The sequence below is a fragment of the Rana temporaria genome, chromosome 9 (assembly GCF_905171775.1).
Source record: "Rana temporaria chromosome 9, aRanTem1.1, whole genome shotgun sequence".
Lineage (NCBI taxonomy): Eukaryota > Metazoa > Chordata > Amphibia > Anura > Ranidae > Rana > Rana temporaria.
The window spans coordinates 18,437,424-18,455,008 of NC_053497.1; the positions used below are offsets into that span (position 1 = coordinate 18,437,424).

Here is a 17,585-nt window from a genome sequence, read left to right on the forward strand (position 1 = left end):
GAAAAAGTCCACCAAGTATGTAAAACTTTCCCACGATGGCCACAACCCCAAAAACAGTGGTCACTAGAACCAGGATTGGCATGGGCGATTCAGGCTGGAACTCAATACCACATCATGAGCACTTTGTATGCCGCTTCCAGGGTAAAGGTGTTGATCGAGCATTTCGCTACAGAAGACCAGGCCTTACTCCAGTGCACCAGATCAAACTCAGGCGCTAAGTCTGGCTCCCAATGAGTCACAAAATAGAGGGAAGTAGGGGATACTCAATGATGAAAGACATCGAGGGTAGAGATGAGGATTGGTGACCAGAGTGTTTAAAGAGCATTTTCTGAAAAGGATAGCTAGAAGTGCAACGGAGGTGCCAGGGCTTGAATATAGTGGAAAAACTCAGAAAGCAGAGTCTCATGCCTTTCATGGATGCAGCCCACACTGGAAAAGACCAGGTGGACAAAAAGTGTTGCACGCCTGAGAAACCATGAGAGGACCACCAGAAAAATGCACCTCATTCCTTTAAACCCGAACACATATGAATTACACAGGTTCTGTGGCTGATTAACCACTTAATATTGCTGGTCAAAGACCAGAGCACTTTTTGCGATTCGGCACTGCGTCGCTTTAACTGACAATTACGCGGTCGTGCGACGTGGCTCCCAAACAAAATTGGCGTCCTTTTTTCCCCACAAATAGAGCTTTCTTTTGGTGGTATTTGATCACCTCTGCGGTTTTTGCGATATAACCAAAAATAGAGCGACAATTTAAAAAGAAATGAATATTTTTTATTTTTTGCTATTATAACTATCCCCCAAAAATATATAAAAAAAACTTTTTTTTTCCTCAGTTTAGGCCGATACGTATTCTTCTGCATAGTTTTCGTAACAAAAAACCCCGCAATAAACGTTTATTGATTGGTTTGCGCAAAAGTTATAGCGTTTACAAAATAGGGGGTAGTTTTATGGCATTTTTATTAATATTTTTTGTTTACTAGTAATGGCGGCGATCAGCGATTTTTTTTCGGTACTGCGACATTATGGCGGACACTTCGGACACTTTTGACACATTTTTGGGACCATTGGCATTTTTATAGCGATCAGTGCTATAAAAATGCATTGGATTACTATAAAAATGCCACTGGCAAGGAAGAGGTTAACACTAGGGGGCGGGGAAGGGGTTAAGTATGTTCCCTGGGTGTGTTCTAACTGTAGGGGGGGTGGCCTCACTAGGGGAAATGACTGATCGCTGTTCATACATTGTATGAACAGAAGATCAGCATTTCTTTCCCTGACAGGACCGGGAGCTGTGTGTTTACACACACAGCTCCCCGGTTCTCGCTCTGTAACGAGCGATCGCGGGTGCCCGGTGGCGATCGCGCCCGCCGGGCACGGGAGTCGGGGGCCAGCGAGGGGCGCACGCGCCCCTAGTGGCCTGCGTGAGAGCCGACATATAGCTACAGGCTCTCGCGCAGGGGAGCCGATCTGCCGCCGTAAAATGACGGCGGCTGGTCGGCAAGTAGTTAAGGTGGTAATTAAACTGACTTGGTGCCTTCTCTGCATTAAATTAGCCTCAAAACCTGTGTAATTCCTATGTGATCGAGTTTAAAGGGATGAGGTGGAAACCCTACCTGTATCTTGTCTGCGTGGTTCTAGAGTAGTTGGGGATCTGAAGGTGCGGGCGTAGAAGAAGACTGGAAAATCTTGCCAGGCCTTGTAGTTCCGCCACATCTGTGATGTTGCAGGTGTGCTAAGCATGCCTCTACTGAAAGATTACAAACTAATTAAAGACAAATGGCTGGTAGGTGTGGATTATGTTGGGTTACATCTCCCATGCTGAATAGAAACCCCCACTTCTTTGCTCCACTGATCAGGTGCAGCTGCTTCAGGGAGAAATCACAGAGCAAAGCAGAAGCAGCCGGCTATTATGCAAGAAAATACCTCCAAGCTGCTCTGTAGAAGCCTTCTGCCGTTGTACAGAGAATTCACGGCCAACCGTAGATATCTATTGACAAAGCCAATGAAGTCAAGAAAACAAAACACGCTGCTCCGGTTAGCAATGTCTTCTTGGCTGTAAGTCTTTAGGTACGCTGCTTTGAAAAAAAAAAAAAAATAGGTTGTTTGTGGATTTTGTCTTAGAATTTGTATTTTTTTTATCATTTTCGATAGAGTAGGGAAGTCGTAAAGCTATTTTCTGTTTTTTAATGCCATCTGTGTTCCTGTCGGGATGTTTACCCTTATTTCTTGTCCCAGTGGGGACACAGACAACAGGCCTCGTACACACGATGGGTTAAACAGAGGACAACGGTCTGATGGACCGTTTTCATCGGTCAAAACCGATCGTGTGTGGGCCCCATAGGTTATTTAACCATAGGTTAAAAAAAAGCCAACTTGCTTTAAATTTAACCGATGGATTCCTAACCGATAGGTCAAAACCGATCGTTAGTAGTAGACAATCGGGTAAAAATCCAGAATCAAGTCGACGCATGCTTGGAAGCATTGAACTTTGTTTTTTTCAGCACGTCGTGTTTTACGTCACCGCGTTCTGACACGATCGGTTATTTAACTGACGGTGTGTGGGCGCGACGGACCATCAGTCAGCTTCATCGGTTAACCGATGACAACGGTCCTTCAGACCGTTCTCATCGGATGGACTGATCGTGTGTACGAGGCTTCAGTCTTCTCCGATGCCTGGAGTTGGGCTGTAAAGAGACCCTGTCGCCAGACCATTAATTTCAATAGCAAATTTCCTATAAGATTATGCAGTGCTTTGAAAAAGTATTCATACCCCTTGAAATTTTTCAAATTTTACAAAAATTTTCATGTTACAACCAAAAGGTAAATGTATTTTGTAGGGATTTTATGTGATAGACCAGAAGAAAGTGGCACATAATTGTGACGTGGAAGGAAAATGATAAATGCTTTTTTACAAATAAATATCTTATTACTGTATGTTTTCTTTCATAAAGAAGATATTTAGCCGGATTCAGAAAGCACTTACGCCGACGTATCTTCTGATACGCCGCGTAAGTGCACTGATGCGCCGTCGTATCTATGTGCCTGATTCTTGAAATAAGATGCGCCTGAATTCTGGCTCCATCCGACCGACGTAAGTCTCCTACGCCGTCGTATCTTGGGCGCATATTTACACTGGCCGCAATGGGCGCTTCCATTGATTTACGCGTTGAATATGCAAATGACCGAGCTACGCCGATTCACGAACGTACTTGCGCCCGTCGCTGTAATCTATGCCGTTTACGTAAGGCGTACGTCCGGCGTAAAGTTATTCCACATAAAGCAGGTGTAAGTCATGTTAGGGTATGGACCAGGAAACAGCCGTCGTATTTTACGTTGTTTACGTAAGTCGTACGTGAATGGGGCTGGGCGTAGGTTACGTTCACGTCATACGCATTGAGCCGTCGTATTTTGGGGGGTATATGCAACGTGATTCTGAGCATGCGCACACATGCGCCGTTCGTTCGGCCCTTCATTTACATGGGGTCAGGTTAATTTAAATGTATCACGCCCACTACCTTCCTACTTTGAATTGGGCGGGCTTACGCCGGGCAATTTTCGTTACGCTGGCGCAACGTAGGGAGCGAGTGCTTTGTGAATACCGCTCTTGCCTCTCAGAGTTACGTCAGCGTAGCGCATATGAGATGCGCTACGCCGGTACAAAAATGCGCCGAGCTACGTGAATCTGGCTGAATGAACCTTATAAGTTGGCCACATATAGCCGGATTCACGTAGATCGGCGCATCTTTGTGCCGGCGTAGCGCATCTCATATGCGCTACGCCGACGTAACTCTGAGAGGCAAGTGCGGTATTCACAAAGCACTCGCTCCCTACGTTGCGCCAGCGTAACGAAAATTGCCCGGCGTAAGCCCGCCCAATTCAAAGTAGGAAGGTAGTGGGCGTGATACATTTAAATTAACCTGACCCCATGTAAATGACGTGAACGTAACCTACGCCCAGCCCCATTCACGTATGACTTACGTAAAATCCGACGGCTGTTCCGTCGTCAATACCTTTGCATGGGATGCGCCTTCTATAGGTGGAATAACTTTACGCCGGACGTACGCCTTACGTAAACGGCGTATACTACTGCGACGGGCGCAAGTACGTTCGTGAATTGGCGTATCTCGGTCATTTGCATATTCGACGCGTAAATCAATGGAAGCACCCCTTGCGGCAAGAGTAAATATGCGCCCACGATACGACGGCGTAGGAGACTTACGTCGGTCGGATGGAGCCAAAATTCAGGCGTATCTTATAATTTAAGAATCAGGCGCGTAGATACGACGGCGCATCAGTGCACTTACGCGGCGTATCAGAAGATACGTTGGCGTAAGTGCTTTCTGAATCCGGCTAATAGTGTATAATCCAGCCTATCTTAACCTTTTTAACATTCAGGTCTTAAGGAACCCCTGCTATTAATTATTTTATCTACAGCTCATGGGACATTGGGCTGAACAGCAAGTTAGGGTATTTGACACCAAGGACTGCTCTATGTGACAAAATAATTTTCAGTAATTATATTAAAATGAATCAAAAAATAATGAATAATGGCCAAAATGAATTTCAGAGCATGAAAATGTTAGTGTTCCCCCAGACTGGAGGTCAGTGAAAAAGTGCCACCTTACACTGGTGGTCAGTGTAGTGCCCCTTAGATTGGTGGTTGTTACAAAGTTACAAAATTACAGTTTTAAGTGCAAATTAGAGTATTTAGGCTACAAACAAATACAATATGTAATTAGCAATATGATTTAAGGTAGATAATTAGGCAAAAAAACATAAATATATATATTTTTTTATATAGTAAGTAGCTCAGGGATGATGATAATGACACCTCACCGACATGACGTATCCTCTCCTGAGTCACAGTCTCTCCCCAAGCCTTGTGGTCTCTTCAGTCCACTCCAGTCTAAACAGCACTGACAGTCCTGGTTCTAGCCCACCTTTCTCCCATACTGCAGACCTGCACATGAGGCTCTGGCCACTCTGGCTCTATTGCACCATGACATCACACAACATGCTCAGGCACCGCCTCCACCAGAGCTGCCCAATCACACTGTGGCAATCACTCGCATGGTCCCAGCCGGCTCTGGACCAAGCTGAGCGTCACAGCCATATTTTTTACTGGCAACCTTTTACTTTTACTGGCATTTACTGGCAGGCGAAAATTGCCTGTTTTTTACTGGCTGCCAGTAAAAATACTGGCGGTTGGCAACACTGCTGCCCATACATGGATCAAAATTTGGTCGGGCCCTGCTAAACTGCCCGAATTTCGATTAATGGCTGGCTTAGTTGTTGAAAGAGACACTAAAGGTTCAGATTTAAAAACATTTAAATAACAAACATGTCATACTTACCTCCACTGTGCAGCCCGAACATTCTCTTCTAGGGTCCCACAGCGGCTGTCTCGGCTCCTCCACGCAAAAACGAACCCCCCCTGGGAAGCTCTCTCCCGAGGGGGTTTCCTTGCGGGCGCGCTTCCATGTTATACACTTGGCGTGCATAGCCGCCGAGTGTATGACTCGCCCCCGCCCCCCATGGAGCCGCGTCACTGGATTTGATTGTCAGCAGCGCAGCCATTGGCTCCCGCTGCTGTCAATCTATCCAATGAGGAGCCGATAAGCCATGGAGAGAACGATGCGGGATCGTGCCCACGGAAGTTCGGGGCTCAGGTAAGTTAAATGGGGGGGGCCGGAGAGTGCAAGGTGCATAAGATGCATTAAGGTGAAACAACACAAAGCTTTACAACCCCTTTAAGGAACAACCTCTGGAGAAACCCTGGTTGAGAAAGACCGGTCTACATGCTTGTATGACAATGGACATTAGATTACATGAATCAAATTCATCTGAAGAACTAAAAGGTCACTGTTCTGTTTTTGGCTAGAAAGGAAGGATGTAATACACGCATTCTTGCTTATAATGAATGCAAACATACAGAAATTAGGTTAAACTGGGATTTACAGACAATGCTGCTTTACGCATTGTGAAAAACAAAAAATAGAAAGATAAAAGTTACCAACAACAGATCTCTGAAGTAGCAGCCTGGGCTTATCTGCATAGCCACAATACGGGAACCCAATGTGACTTTTCTCCCCAACTAAGGGATTGTTTTAATGGGACATACTGTATATACCCAACTGTCCCTGATTTTGAACAACCACTTTAAACTTGCAAGGCCTTGCTGAACCATGTTTCCAGGCTGAGTCCTTAGGACCAGTCCCATGCCATGTCTGAGGACCATGTAATAGTAGCCCAGCAACCCAGGAAGGTGCATCTTACCACCTGGACAGCCATTGGGACTCTTCATCTCCCAGCCACACTGCTTCTATCCCAAGCTGACTGCTTCTCCTTCCCATAACGTCACATTATTATTTTACCCTGGTGTATCAACATGTAGTTCTCACACACTTCTCAGAAAACACAGATCAGGCAACACCTTGAATTTCAACAGTTTTACATAAAAAATCCAGTAACAAAATATAAGGAATAGATTAGGAAGACCATTAAATGACATCATTTTGGTAAGTTCAAAGGAAATTGTACATTTGTATATTTAGATTGTTCAATATATGGCTTGTGTTGACCAGCTTTGGGCTTAGGTCGATGACATCAGTTTGATCAATCAATCAGCAATCAAGTTCCCTAATCCCAAATTCACTCATCCATGTCTTTACGGACCTTGCTTTGTGCACTGGTGCGCAGTCGTTTTGGAACAGGAAGGGGCCATCCCCAAACTGTTCCCACAAAGTTGGGAGCATGAAATTGTCCAACATGTCTTGGTATGCTGACACCTTAGGAGTTCCCTTCACTGGAACTAAGGGGACAAGTCCAACCCCTAAAAAACAACCCCCCCCCCCTCCACCATAATCCCCCCTCCACCAAATGATTTGGACTAGTGCACAAAGCAAGGTCCGTAAAGACATGGATGAGCGAGTTTGGGGTGGAGGAACTTGACTGACCTGCACAGAGTTTTGAACTCAACCCAATAGAACACCTTTGGGATGAATTAGAGCGGAGACAGTGAGCCAGGCCTTCTCTACAACATCAGTGTCTGACCTCACAAATGCACTTCTGGAAGAATGGTCAAACATTCCCATAGACACCCTCCTGTGGACAGCTTTCCCAGAAGAGTTGAAGCTGTTATAGCTGCAAAGGGCGGGGCCAACTCAATATTGAACCCTACGGACTAAGACTGGGATGCCTTTAAAGTTCATGTGCGTGTAAAGTCAGGCTTTTGGTAAATAGAGGGGTAGATTCACCTAGAATGGCGTATGTTTGTGCGGGCGTAACGTATCCTATTTACGTTACGCCTCCGCAACTTTTACAGGCAAGTGCCGTATTCTTAAAAGAAAGTTGCGGCGGCGTAGCGTAAATAGGTGGGCGTGTGTTATGTAAATTAACCCTGACCCGATGTGATTGACGTTTTACACGAACGGCGCATGCGCCGTCCGTGGAATTTCCCAGTGTGCATTGCTCCAAAGTACGCCGCAAGGACGTCATTGGTTTCGACGTGAACGTAAATGACGTCCAGCCCCATTCACGGACGACTTACGCAAACGACGTAAATTTACAAATTTTGGCGCGGGAACGACGGCCATACTTAACATTGGTGCCCTGCATATACGCCTCATATAGCAGGGGTAACTTTACGCCAGGAAAAGCCTAACGCAAACAGCGTAAATGTACTGCGTCGGCTGGGCGTATGTTCGTGAATTCGCATATATAGCTGATTTACATATTCTAGGCGTAAATCAGAGTACACGCCCCTAGTGGCCAGCGTAAATATGCAGTTAAGATCCGACGACGTAAGAGACTTACGCCGGTCGGATCTAATAGAAATCTATGCGTAACTGATTCTATGAATCAGGCGCATAGATACGACCGGCCAGACTCAGAGATACAACTGGGTATCTGGAGATACGCCGTCGTATCTCCTCTGTGAATCTACCCCATAGTGTATATTAAATATAGTATACATATAACCTCATAGGAAGAATTTCATTGCAATGAATGGTCTTGCGATAGGGTCTATTTAAAGTAATGCCCTGTATACACGTCTGATGAAAACGAACCGATGGATTTTTTCAGCAGATATCCGATGAAGCTGACTTTCAGCAGTCTTGGCTACACACTATCGGTTAAAAATCCGATCGTGTCCAACGCGGTGACGTAAAATACAACGACGTGCAGAGAAAAATGAAGTTCAATGCTTCTGAGCATGAGTCGACTTGATTCTGAGCATGCGTGGATTTTTGACCGATGGATTTCCCCAATCGTTTTTTTTCTATCGGTTTTTTAACCATACGAAAATTTTAAAACAGGTTCTTTTTTTTTACTGATGGGGAAAAAAACTGATGGGGCCCACACACGATCGGTTCGTCCGATGAAAACGGTCCATCGGTCCGTTTTCATCAGACGAACCGATCGTGTGTACAGGGCATTTGAGCTGTGAAAATGTGGAATAGACTCCCTCCAGAGGTGGTTCTGGCCAGCTCAGTAGATTGCTTTAAGAAAGGCCTGGATTCTTTCCTAAATGTACAGAATATAACTGGGTACTAACATTTATAGAAAAAGTTGATCCGGGGAAAATCCAATTCCCTCTCGGGGGATCAGGAAGGAATTTTTCCCCTGCTGTAGCAAATTGGATCATGCTCTGCTGTTTTTTTTTTTTTTTTTGCCTTCCTCTGGATCAACTGTGGGGTAGATTCAGAGAGAATTTACGCCGGCGTATCCATAGATATGCCGCGTAAATTCAAATCTGCGCCGGCGTATCTTCTTTCTGTATTCAGAAATCTAGATACGCCGACATTAGCCTAATGCCGCGTACACACCATCACTTTATGTGATGAAAAAAAATGACGTTTTTAAAAACGTCACTTTAATTGACCGTGTGTGGGGGAAAACGTCGTTTTATGTCTTCTAAAAAACGACCAAAAAAAATTGAAGCATGCTTCAATTTTATGTGTCGTTTTTCAAAACGTCAACTTTTACTTCACAGAAATTGACCGTGTGTAGCAAAAACGTCGTTTAAAACGACGTTTTTTCATCCGCGCATGCCCAGAAGCTACTTATGAAGCGAGCTTCAATGGAAAAACGTGGTGGAACGTAACCTCGCTTTGCTAGAACATTGTGAGAAAACGATGGTGTGTATGCAACTTCGTCTTTGAAAATTGAAGTTTCAAAAACGTCGTTTTTTACTTCACAGAAAATGTCGTTTTTTTTCATCACATAAAGTGATGGTGTGTACGGGGCATAAGATACGACTGGCATAAGTCTCTTACGCCGTCGTATCTCATGGGGCATTCTCACGCTGGCCGCTAGGTGGCGCTCCCGTCGTTTTTAGCGTAGAGTATGCAAATTACCTAGTTACGCCGATTCACAAAAGTACGTGCGCCCGGCGGTAGTTTTTTTACGTCGTTTGCGTAAGGCTTTTTCGGCGTACCATTGCTCCTGCTATTAGGTGGCGCATCCAATGTTAAGTATGGACGTCGTTCCCGCTTCGAAATTTGACGTTGTTTGCGTAACTCGTTCGCGAATAGGGCTGGACGTAATTTACGTTCACGTCGAAACCAATACGTCGTTGCGGCGTACTTGAGAGCAATGCACACTGGGATATGTACACGGACGGCGCATGCGCCGTTCGTAAAACACGTCAATCACGTCAGGTCATCACACATTAGTATAAAACAAGCCCCCTTCCACATTTGAATTACGCGTGCTTACGCCGGCCCCATTTACGCTACGCCGTCGCAACTTACCGAGCAAGTGCTTTGTGAATACTGCACTTGCTCCTGTAAGTTGCGTCGGCGTAGCGTAAATACAATACGCTGCGCCGCTGTAACTAGGCGCGCAGGTACCTGAATCTGCCCCTGTGGGTATAGAATTGGGTATATGGGATTGTACGTTATTTTTTATTTTATTTTTTTTTATTTTTTATGGTTGAACTTATGCCTTTTTTCAACCTGACTAACTAGGATATGCGGACATCCCACATTTTGGAAAAAGATACTTTGGACTCTCCAATGTTATACTGTACTCCACGTAGCTTCACTATTTAATGGAGGTCTCTCACTTCATTTTGCATTAAAAAATAAAACGTAAAGAAAGCAACTAAGCCCAAAGCAATGCTTGCACACTGCAGGCCATGGCGGCAGAGCCCTACCTGTTTAGGATCTTGCTGTAGGCGGCGTCATAACACAACGTTTACTGGGTACTTCATTCATGAATGCAACCACATCTAACAGTCACAGGCACCACTGCGAGTCCGAGCTGAGTGAGGGGGCCAATCCATGGACGGCGTTGTTTCCAGTCTTAGTTGCAAACTGTTGTAGTGACCCAGTCAGGGGCAAGCACACCTTGTGTCTCCGCTGCACTGAGAAAACCTGCTGGAAAGACATTAAGATTGTTAACAATAACCAATGCTATTTTTATGAACACACAGATATTACACATTTATAGCATAGGGAAACAGAATTGGTAAAAAATAAATAAATAAATCCCAATAAGTGTATATTAATTGCTTTGTGTGAAAGTTATATCTTGTACAAACAATAGTATATATACTGGAATTCACGTAGCTATAGACGCTTTACTGTAATGGCCATGATGAGCAACTTATAGTGGAACTGTGATAGGGTGGCGGGTAATCTGGCGCTAACAGAGAATATCTGGGAGGGTCAGTATCTGATGTCACTAACTGATGTGTAACTGGACACAGCCAGTTAACTGACTTCAGCTGAAATCATTGGGGTAGATTCAGAGAGCAATTACGCCAGCGTATCCATAGATACGCAGCATAATTGCTAAGTTGCGCCGGCGTATCTACTTTCTGTATTCAGAAAGCTAGATACGCCGACTGTAGCCTAAGATACGACTGGCATAAGTCTCTTACGCCGTCGTATCTTAGGGTGCATTCTGACGCTGGCCGCTAGGTGGCGCTCCCGTAGTTGTCAGCGTAGAGCAGGGATATACAATTAGCGGACCTCCAGCTGTTGCCAAACTACAAGTCCCATCATGCCTCTGCCTCTGGGTTTCATGCTTGATGCTGTCAGTCTCGCTATGCCTCATGGGACTTGTAGTTTGGCAACAGCTGGAGGTCCGCTAATTGCATATCCCTGGCGTAGAGTATGCAAATTGCATACTTACGCCGATTCACAAACGTACGTGCGCCCGGCGGTAGTTTTTTACGTCGTTTGCGTACGTCGTTTTCGGCGTAAGGCTGCTCCCGCTATTAGGAGGCGCAGCCAATGTTAAGTATGGACGTCGTTCCCGCGTCGCGATTTGAAAATTTTACGTCGTTTGCGTAAGTCGTCCGTGAATGGCGCTGGACGCCATTTACGTTCACGTCGAAACCAATGACGTCCTTGCGACGTCGTTTACTGCAATGCACGTCGGGAAATTTTAGGGACGGCGCATGCGCAGTACGTTCGGCATGGGAACGCGCCTAATTTAAATGAATGATTTAAATTTAAACGCGCGCTTACGCCGGCCCCTTTTACGCTACGCCGCCGCAACTTTACAGGCAAGTGCTTTGTGAATTAAGCACTTGCCCGTAAAACTTGCGGCGGCGTAACGTAAATGTCATACGTTACGCCGCCGCAGTTTTGCGCGCCCCTACCTAAATCCACCCCATTGTCTGAAATCAGATGCCAAACTCGTGCTGTGTCCAACCACAGCTTGGGTCAGCATGGGTTGTGCCCCTCTGGCGATGTACAGGTACGTTGTCCGGCATGCCTGTGCCGCCCAACCCACATTAGATTAAAAAGTAAGTAGTTAGGAAGCCCTTGGTCGGGTTTGCAGAGGTGAAAAGCATTCTGGCTACCCTCATGCTTCATGAGAAAATTACCTTCCAAGATCTGCCCCCTATCACACTAAAGAATAGGAGGGCACTGAGACCCCTTCTGGAAGTCTTAAAAGAGAAAGGCATCAATTACAGATGGAAGTTCCCCCTTGCACCACAAGCCTCCTTCATGGGTAAGCAATACATGCTCAGAATCCCTGAGGACTTGAAAGAATTCTGTGAAAACCTGCAAATAGCACCAGTGGACCTTCCAGATTGGTACGCAGAGTTTTTGTTACCCCCTGAAATCAATAATCCACAGTTCGGATCAGGATCATCACCCACTCACTCACCCTTTCAACAAGGGAAAACTCACAGAAATGCCAACAGGAGCAACTTCGACTTGCCCTCATCCTCCAAGGGTACTGTGGGCCAGATTCACGTAGAATCGCGTCGGCGTAACTTATCCTAGATAGGTTACACCGCCGCAATTTTTCATCGCAAGTGCCTGATTCACCAAGCACTTGCGATGAAAACTACGCCCGCGGCCTCCGTGTGCCATTTAAATTAGGCGCTCCCGCGCCGGACCTACTGCGCATGCTCCGTTTCCTAACTCCCGCCGTGCTTTGCGCACCGTGACGTCATTTTTTTGAACGGCGACGCGCGTAGCGTACTTCCGTATTCCCGGACGGCTTACGCAAACGACGTTAAATTTTGAATTTCGACGCGGGAATGACAGCATACTTTAGACAGCAATACACTTGCTGACTAAAGTTAAGGCACCAAAAAAAAAGTGTAACTTTGCGATGGGAAACTTGACTAGCGGCGACCTAGCGAACGCGAAAAAACCGTTGTGGATCCGCTGTAACTCCTAATTTGCATACCCGACGCTGGTTTACGACGCAAACTCCCCCCCCAGCGGCGGCCGCGGTACTGCATCCTAAGATCCGACAGTGTAAAACAATTACACCTGTCGGATCTTCTGGCTATCTATGCGTAACTGATTCTATGAATCAGTCGCATAGATAGAAACAGAGATACGACGGCGTATCAGGAGAAACGCCGTCATATCTCATTTGTGAATCTGGCCCTAAAAGTCCAAGGCTGAAATAAACAGATTTTTTTTTTGTACCTTTAACTCTTTTGACTATTCGGATCTTCACTGATTCATACATGTTGTATGCCACGTGCTACGAACTAATCTCTTACCCTAAACAGTTGTGTTTATTATTGCTATATGAGCCCTATCACAATTTTTTATTTTTTTTTGTTCCTACTGATACAAATGCGTGGGTCTAACCCAAAATTCCCTTTACAACATGAAAGACGCAGACTATCGCCGGAGAACACCCACTAGAGGGAGCCAAGATGTACGTTTTTGATCTATTGACAAGTTTGTCTGATTGTCCCTCTTTATGGGAAAATACACCTGCATTGCTCAAGTGACAAGCCCCTCCTAAAAAAAAAAAAACACTACAAGAGACCTGGGTCCCCTCTTGGAACATTAGCAGGCAGGATGTGTACTGTTGGTCTATGCCAGTGGTTCTCAACCTGGGGGTCGGGACCCCCTTGGGGGTCAAATGATGATTTGCCAGGGGTCACCAAATCCTGGGCTGTTCCTAAAGCCCTCACCACTCTCCCAGTCTTCTTGCCGCTCTCTGGAGCCGGTGGCCACCCAGCTGGGCTGTTCCAGGAGCACTCAGCCTCTGCGCAGCCACCTATTCAGTTCACGGCATGGGTTGGGGGGCAGAGACTAGAGGTCCTCTGCTTCCAGAGATCACCAGTAGCAAATACCAATTCCCTGGCCTACTCCTGGTTAAACCAGGCTCAGCATATGGATGATTCAAAACATAAGGATACATGGGAAAGGGATCTAAACATTAAGATATCGGTAAAACAATGGGAGAAGGCATGTATTATGACTCACAAATGCTCTTTGAGCTCTAAATATCAGGAGATTTCCTACAAAATTCTCACTCAGTGGTACATTACGCCGCAGAGGGCCATGAGGTGGTCCCCTACAGACCCAGGTTTGTGTTGGCGTTGTGGTAATGAATCTGGCACCTTTCTCCATATATGGTGGGACTGCTCACAAATTATTGCATACTGGGATAAGGTTAGAAAATGGATCACATTCATCACAGAAACCAAACTAGAGCTTACTGCAGCTGCCTGCCTGATCAATATAAACACCATCACCATAAGCAAATACAAGAAATCTCTCACCAGACATCTTTTACTAGCAGCTAAAACACTTATCCCCCTCCACTGGAAGACCACACATGTACCCAAAATCAGGGATTGGTTGGATAAAGTAAACCACATTTACAAAATGGAGGAAATTGCTGCCATGAAAAAAGAGAATAGTACGAATTTTAATGAAACCTGGCAACCTTGGATTCTATTCTCATACTCTCCTGAATTCCAACTACTTAATGCTTAATGAAGAAAAGTATACCGCTCTAAAAACAATCAATCCCCATTGCTTCCGTCCCAACAAACCAAGAGGGTGCTAGCTGTGCTCAATTACCATGAGATGAAAGAAAAATCCTGGATCGCTGCACTCCTCAAAAAACGATGGGCCAAATTCCCAAAAACGTAGCCTAACTTAACTTTCAGCAGTTAAGTTACACAGGCGTTAAATTTCTACCTAAGTGCCCGATCTTCAAAGCACTTACCTAGAAATTACACGCCGTGTAACTTAAGTGCCTCCGTCGCAAGGCGGTCCTCCTCTCCGGGGGGCGATTACAATTTAAATGAGGCGCGCTCCCGCGCCGGCCATACTACGCATGCGTGTGACGTAATTTTCCCGACGTGCAGCGCGCGAACGTAATTTACGCCGGGCTTTGTGGATTGCGACGGGACAATAAAGTTGCGACGGGTGAAAAAAAAAATACGCGCCGGGAAAAAAAATTCTAATTTAAATAAAAATCGCGGCGATCGAAAAAAAGGTCTGGTTTTACATGGTGTACTAACTTTCCACATTGTAAAACCAGCCCTAATTTTGCGCAAGCAAATCGGAACTTACGCAGAAACCACAATGCTTAAAAGCTTTGTGGATCTGCTTAAGTCCTCATTTGCATACGCAAAGTGGCATTTCAATGAGAAATGCCCCCAACGGCGGATGCGGTACTGCATCCTAAGATGTGACAGTGTAAGTGTCTTACAGATGTCAGATCTTCTGCCTAACTTTGGAAAAATCCTTTTGAGGATCGTTTCCAAAGTTAGGCACAGAGATACGCAGGCTGAACAGCAGTTCCGCCTGCGTATCCCTTTTGTGGATTTGGCCCATAGTCTTTATTCAAAACATGAAAAAACAACAAAAATTCAAATGGAAAAAACAGCCAAAATTCATGCAGTCAACCAAGAAGTGGATTAGGAAAAAAGAGCTGACATGTTTCGCATCCTGTGATGCTTACTCGTAAGCTACTAGTAAGCATTTACTTTGTACTAATATCCTCCAGACCCTTTATTAGCTTTGTACTCGCTCCATTTCCAGTACATCCTTCCTGAGGACTGGTGCCCAGAACTGGACAGCAGACTCCAGGTGCGGCCGGACCAGAGTCTTGTAGAGCGGGAGAATTATTGTTTTATCTCTGGAGTTAATCTACATTGGGCCAACACAATGTAGTCTTCAAAATATGTCACCACTGGAGTTCAGCTTTATCTGACATAGTATTGGCAAACATAGAGTTCCACTTTAAAGCAAGATATATTTTCTCTGTACATTTGATAACTTAAATCCACTTAGTGTACATCAAAGGAGGAATTGGCAATCATAGTTCACCAATTCAATTGAATAATTCAGCTTTATTGCTGCTCATTATTATTTCAAATGCCCCACTTACACATAATCTTGTGTACATTAGAGATTCTGGGCCTACAGAATATCTGGTGCATTAAGGCAGCAATTCCCCCAGTACATGCTATGTACAGAAAATAAATCCATATTTAATTAGTGCTTTTTTTGTGTTTATTTTTAAAGACTGTCAAACAGCAAGGTCATTGAGCCTGACATATAGTACTTCCCAATACCCAGTTAACTTATAAGTACTTACTAGCAATCAGTCCTTGCTTAGCATGCATTAACATGTCTTTAATGGGGACACAGACTAGCAATTGGTGTGGCTGACCCACAAAGCAGTATGGTAGAAAGCTGTTCAGATATTGCTTCTTATTATATTTTTAGAGATGTCTTTTCAAACCCTAAGCAGCGGGCTACTCGGGGTTGCCACCTCTTCCCTTTACACCTGAACACATATGAATTACACAGGTTCTGTGGCTGATTATGGTGGTAATTAAACTCACTTGGAGACCCTAGGGGGTGTTGAGTGCTTGTAGGGGCTTCTAAATTTGGTGCCTCCTCACTGCTAATCACTCTGAGACTGTCTGTTGATGGGAAATTGCCCTGACCTCTTAGTATTTAAGCAATATGGATCTAAGTCAGTTAACCTTGGGCCAGATTCAAGAAGCAATTGCGCCTGTGTAACCATAGGTTACACAGCGCAATTGCTTACTTGCTCCGGCGTAGCGAATGCTCCTGATTCAGGAACATCGCTACGCCGACTGCAGCCTAAAATCTGCGTGGCATAAGGCTCTTATGCCACGCAGATTTTAGGCTGCATTCTTGCGTTGGCCGCTAGGGGGCGCTCCCATTGTGCTCAGTGTATAGTATGCAAATTGCATACTAACACCGATTCACAATGTTGCGCGAGCCCTGCGTACGCAATTTACGTAGTTTGCGTACGTCGGGTTTCGCGTAAGGTTGAACATCCTAATAGCACGCGCAGACAATGCTAAAGGATACCCGTCGTTCCCGCGTCGCGATATTTGAAATCTACGTCGTTTGCGTAAGTGATTCGTGAATGGCGCTGGACGCCATTCACGTTCACTTTGAAGCAAATGACGTCCTTGCGACGTCATTTGCCGCAATGCACGTCGGGAAAGTTTCCCGACGGAGCATGCGCTCTACGCTCGGTGCGGGAGCGCGCCTAATTTAAATTATTCCCGCCCCCTACGGGATCATTTACATTAGGCGCCCTTACGCAGGGCAAGTTTACACAGCGCACACGCAATTTACGGAGCTACTGCTCCGTGAATCGCGGGTAGCGCAGTAAATTTGCGGGGGCGCAGGGCAAAAACGCTGCCCTGCGCCTCCGCAAATAAGGGGCAAATCTACCTGCATCCGGGCCAGTGTCTTTTTTTATTATTATTATTATTTAAATTTTTTTTATTGTTTTACTTTTTTTGTAAGGGTGTAAGATTATTTTGTTAGGTTAGGGGTTAGGGTTAGAGGCTAGAATTAGGGTTTACAATTAGGGCTTAATATTAAAGTATTTTTTTTTTTAAATGTATTTATTATTATTTTTTTTTCATTTAAATATATTATAAATTTTTTCTGTTCAAATCTTTTATTGAGAGTAAAGAACACAGAGTATTGTAACAGACGGTTTTGGTGAAACAATAAAAGAAAATACATCTTGGATAAAATGGATACAATCACATCAACAAGATCATCTAAACATAGATAACCTGGAATCATGCGGTACAAATTAAGGGAGGTCATTGTAACGGGAACAACAGTACCTAGGGAACACATAAACGTAAGATAACAAGAAAAAATACCTCCAATCCAAGAGCATTGCAAAATGAAAACATATAGGGGCAGATCCACATACATACGCTGCGCCCGGCGCAGATGTCAGATACGCTACGCCGCTGTAACTTACTTTGACTTGGTTTGAATCCTCAACGAATTTGCGCCGTAAGTTACGGCGGCGTAGTGTATCTCTCGTGGCGTAAGG

The 17,585-nt window shown here is 45.0% G+C and overlaps 1 protein-coding gene across 8 annotated transcripts in view; it reads right to left on the bottom strand.

Annotated features, from left to right (window-relative positions):
* ATP2B3 (ATPase plasma membrane Ca2+ transporting 3) overlaps window positions 1–17,585 on the bottom strand; it is a 436,284-nt gene that overhangs the window by 276,641 nt on the left and 142,058 nt on the right. For all 8 annotated transcript variants that reach the window (XM_040322885.1, XM_040322884.1, XM_040322888.1 and 5 more), the window contains exon 2: window positions 10,165–10,387. The gene's annotated coding sequence lies outside the window, so the exon portion shown is untranslated. The remainder of the gene's footprint in view (window positions 1–10,164; window positions 10,388–17,585) is intronic.